At 35.0% G+C, this 5,285-nt stretch overlaps 1 long non-coding RNA gene across 1 annotated transcript; it reads left to right on the top strand.

Moving 5' to 3' along the window:
- The first annotated feature begins 1,382 nt into the window (after positions 1-1,382).
- Positions 1,383-4,340, top strand: LOC148253752 (uncharacterized). The gene is made up of 2 exons (XR_015819285.1): positions 1,383-1,735; positions 4,048-4,340. It is a non-coding gene; the product is annotated as an uncharacterized LOC148253752 (long non-coding RNA).
- The last annotated feature ends 945 nt before the right edge of the window (positions 4,341-5,285 follow it).

Raw genomic sequence — 5,285 nt, 5'->3', positions numbered from 1 at the left:
CTGTTGGGTTTTTTTGTGGACTCTGGACAGGATACACGGATAAGAACATAACATATGTACAACACACACACACACACACACGTGTATATATATATATATATATATATATAATGTAGCACTTTAAACATGTACTAGCAAAAATAATTAAAAAAATATGTACTAGCCAATAGATAAACTTATATATATATATATATATAATGACACCTCAATCAGCACCATGAAAAGACATAGTGGAGAAGTTTTGGCTATTTTGCATTAAAAAGTTGAAATAATGGATTAATTATTATAACTAATTTGTGATGTATATAACTAATTATTTATAATGTCTATCGATCATATTGTACACGTTAATCCACAATAGACACATACATACTCTTAGTGTCGGACTACTATCACCCATTAAATTTATTTATTTTTCTTAAATAGCACCTTGAAATCTAGATGTTAAATTGAATTTTCGATATAATTAAATTTATTTTAGTTTAATGCATCATATACTCCACTGCACATCGTACCTTAGTGGAGTATGCAGACCATTTATTTACTACTTCTTTAGTTACTTTTCTTTTTTTTTTTTTTTCAAAAAAGTGATCGTTAAGTACCAATAAGCTGAATGTTTTATATATTTTTAAGAATATTATAATAAATTATTTATTTAATGTCCCGTATATACATTAACCAAAGCAACCAATAGATTTAGATTAAAGCCTTACACTTATTCAAAACTCTACATCATTTATTAGAGTCATATATATATATATATGAACAGGTTAAAGGCTTATTGAATTGATGTTGCATGTGGGTGTATTATAGATTTACGGTAACTGATGTATAATAGTTGATTTAATATAATCAATAATTTAATTCATTATTATGTTAATAAAAATATAATTACTAAATTTAATTAAATCTGAGCAAGTCTATTATATTTGTTAATGAATACAACATTCTGTGATTAACAGCTCAGAAATTGGACTCTGAATTTTATTTGTGAAATTCAGGAGGAAATTAAAAAAATATGTAAAATAAATTAAAATTTAAAATAATTTATCTGGAAATTAAAAAATTATTTAAAAAATTAAAATAAATTTAGAAAGTATTTAAAATATACATTAAAATTTGTAATTAGTAAAATAAATTAAATTTTAAAAAATAATTAGGAAATATTGAAATCAATAAAATAATAAAATTAAATTAGAAAGAAAGTTAGAAAATTAATTAACTTAAAAATTGATTAGAAAATATTAAATTTGGTAAATTAATTAACTTAAATATTGTAAAATGAATATAAGAACAAAAAAAGAGAAAGAAAAAAATAAATTAAAATTAAAAATTCACAATAATGAAAATGATCAATCAAATAAGAGTGGGTGCATGTGAGATTGAAACATGGAAAGATTTGGAAATGGTATAGCGGTGGCCACCATTCGCATGGATGGGAAGATTTCGTCCCTCTCCTGGGTTGTCACCTCATCATCCTTATCCCTTCTCCCATCATATAAATACCAAACAAAACATTTTTTCCTCTCTTTCAATCTACCAAATAAAAAAAAAAAGATAAGAAAAGAAGAATGAGGAGGAGAGGGAGAGAAGTGACGGGAAGAAGAGAGTGAAGAAGCATTGGCACAATCGGCGTGGCGGAGGGAAGAAGAAGGTTGAGCTGGGACACCGCGGGAAGCGTAACTACTGTGTGACCGCCCCTCTCACGTAGGTTCTTCTTTCAAATTATCCAAATGTGAGTTCTTTTTTTTTTCTTTCATTATTCTCTTTCTAAATAGTTTTGCATGATGTTTAAAATAAATACATTTTAAGTTTTTTTGATTTTAAATGAAAAATTTGAACTTAAATAGAGAGATGGTGAGAGTAGCTTGGTATAATGAGAGGGTGATAAAAATTAAGTTATATATATTTATATGTATATATATATATATATAGTGTATGTATAGGAATGCATATTATGCATATGAGATATACATATATAAATTATAATGAATATGTAAAAATATATTTATTTGAATGAATTTGATATAAATGTAGGAAGGAAACAAAAACTATATATGTAAATATATATATATACATTGCTTATGTATATTTTTCATGTGTGTAACACCCAACTATTTCTTTTTTATTTTATTATTATTATTTTAATTTAATTTATTCTATATAAATATAATTAAGTATTAATAGAATTTAATTTAATTTAATGAAAATAATAATAATAATAATAATGGGTAAAAATTATTTAGGGATTTAATTGAAAATAATTTTGAAAAAATGGGTGAAAATTTGGGTTCTATGAGTATTTTTGAAAGAAAAATCAGAAATTTGGGTCAAAACGTAATTTAGAAATGTTGTGTCACGTCAGCTGCCCGGTCAGCAGCCCCGACAAACCAGGATGCGCCAGGTGGCAGAAATGTTGACGCGGGAGACCACACGGGAGGGAGCCATGTAGGCGATCCGCATGCGTGCGATCGAATGGATGAGATCCGTTCCCGTGCGCACAGACGGCCCAGATTGAATCGCGCACGGACGGCTCAGATTGAATCGCGATGAGCGGCCCAAATTCATTCCCTATTTAATCGCGATCGGACGGTCCAGATTAAAAGCGATGGACGACTCAGATCAAAAGCGGATGTGTATAAATAACCTCAACTGCCCAAATCCAAATCTTAACCCTAGCCGCCAGAGCCCCTCGCCGGAGAAGACAGCCCAGCCGCTGGGGAGCCAACCGCCGCCACCTGCCGCCGTACCGGAGCAATTTTCGGCCGCCAAACGAGGTAAAAATTCTACCTTTTGCTCAGAATTTGATTCTAAACCCACCTATGGTCAAATTGGAGCGAAAGCACTGGCCAATTGGTCGGAAAATGTCGTTGAAGCTCAGCGACGCTGTCGTAGGGTGTCTCGATTTTTACCTCCGATGAGACCCTTCCCGATTCCCGTTCAATGTAATTTTACCACCGTTGTGATCACCGTTTCTTCCTCTACAGGTTGACCGGAGCAAAATACCCAATCACGACGTAAGCCGAAGGAGCCGCCGCACTGGAGAGTCCCACCGCCAGTGAGTTTCAGTTTTTCACATTTTTTCGGCCCACCGAAGGCCCTAAGTGTGTTTTCTCACAGGAACCGATGCAAGTTTGGCTGAATTCGGCTAGAAAGAGCCAAAAACAGCCAACCTGATGTGGATCGCTGCTAGAGCACAGCGGGATTCTAAAATTGACCGAGTAGACCCTGGGTCTTATTTTTAGGTTATTTGGGATATGTGTAGATACCATAAGCGCGTTTCAATTCCCAAGAAAAAAATTCAGGGAACCCAGGATCCGCCCGTAGGCGCAGTGATAATCTAGTTTTCAGCGTCAAATCAAGTTACTTGTTTATATATTTATGTTTGAGTTGGTAACGAAGACTAAGGAGAAATAGGAATGGAATGTGATTTGATAAATGGATAAGATGACAGCCTCACTAGATATCTTAGGAGATGGTGGATGGACCAGATTCATAGGGAACCCTACCGTGAACGTTGTCTCATACCGGACGGGGTATGGAAACTTGGTCATTTGGCGCTCATACCAGACGGGGTATGAGGATGGCCCACTTCACCCTCATACCAGACGGGGTATTGAGGTTTATTATTTTGGCACTCACACCGGACAGGGTATGGGAATCGCTATGGAATTAAAATTATTTAAAGGGAATAGTTCACTTGTAGTAAGGACCCCTATGGATCCCCATGGATACTAGAAGGTTGATATAAAAAAAAAGGGCAATTGTTGTTTGATGATTTGAATATAAAAGTATGATATGTGCTATGTTACAGATTATATATCAATTCATGATATTTATAATGTTATTGTTTCCATAGGTTGTTTTTATAAATCTTACTGCAGTAAGTGGACGGTAAATGATTTGATTATTGATAAATGAATTTGTTTAAAATTTGTGCTCCATTGGTTGTTTTTGGTTTTCTACCAACATTTGCTTATGTGACGGTGATATAATGTGATGTCCTTATTGGGCTAGTGTAGCTCATTTCTTATTTAACCATTTCAGATCATGAGGACCTGGTTCTCGAGCCCGATCCACAAGAAAACAACGAGTAGATACTAGATACTTTCGAGTTTCTTTTAATTTTTTTATTTCTCGTATTTTCTTTAGAGAACTTATTCTGTGATATTGTTTAGTACTTTTAAGTTATTATGTAAGGGATGTTAACTTTAATCTTTTATTTCGCTTCCGCACTCAGATTATTATATGTATTTTTTTTTGAATTTCCGGGACCGTTACTGTAACACCCCAAAAATTTATTATTATTTTTTTATGAATATTAATTTGTTTTAATTTAATTTTTTTTTTTGTAAATTTATATGAATTAAATAATTATTTATTTAATAATATATAGTTTTAATTTAGTTTAATTTAATTAAATGGAAATAAAAATAATAATAATCATAAAAATGGGTAAAATTATTTTTAGGATTTAATTGAAAATAATTTTGGGAAAGAGGGGTGAAAATTCGGATTTTAGGGGTATTTTTGAAAAGAAAATCAAAAATTGGGGATTAAAACGCAATTTAAAAAAATTGCTACGCGTCAGCAGCCCCGGCCAACCAGGACACGCCGCGTGGCAGAAATGCTGACGCGGGAGGCCACACGGAACAGGGCTACATGGGCGATCCGCGTGCACGCGATCGGACGGTTGAGATCTGTTACTGCGCGCACGGACGACCCAGATCAAAAGCACGTGCGGACAGCCCAGATTGCACACGTGCGGACGACCCAGATTGAATCACGCACGGACGGCCTAGATCGCATTGCGATGGACGGCCTAGATTCATTTTTAATTTAATCGCGATCGGACGGTTCAGATTAAATCGCGATAGACGGCTCAGATTAAAAGCAGAAGGTTATAAATAATTTCATCCACACCCAAACCCAAACCCTAGCCGCCAGAGCCCTCGCCGAAAAAGACAGCTCAGCCACCGGAGGAACCCACCGCCGCCACCCACCGCTGCACCGAAGCACTTTCCAGCCACCAAACGAGGTAAAATTTTTTTCTTTGGCTCGGACTTCGATTCTTAACCCACCTGTGGCCAAATCGAAGCTAAACCACCGGCCAATTGGTCGAAAAATGTCGCCGAAGCCCAGCGCCACCGCCTCGGGTTTCTTCGATTTTTGCCTCCGATGAGGCCCTTCCCGATTCCCATTCGATATAATTTTTTCACCACTGTGACCATCGTCCTTTCCTCTACAGGTTGATAGGAGCAAAACACTAAACCGCGACTCGAGCC

This window comes from Carica papaya, chromosome 5, assembly GCF_054855325.1.
Source record: "Carica papaya isolate Zhongbai chromosome 5, ASM5485532v1, whole genome shotgun sequence".
NCBI classification, from domain to species: domain Eukaryota; kingdom Viridiplantae; phylum Streptophyta; class Magnoliopsida; order Brassicales; family Caricaceae; genus Carica; species Carica papaya.
This window is presented reverse-complemented; position numbering and strand designations above follow the sequence as displayed.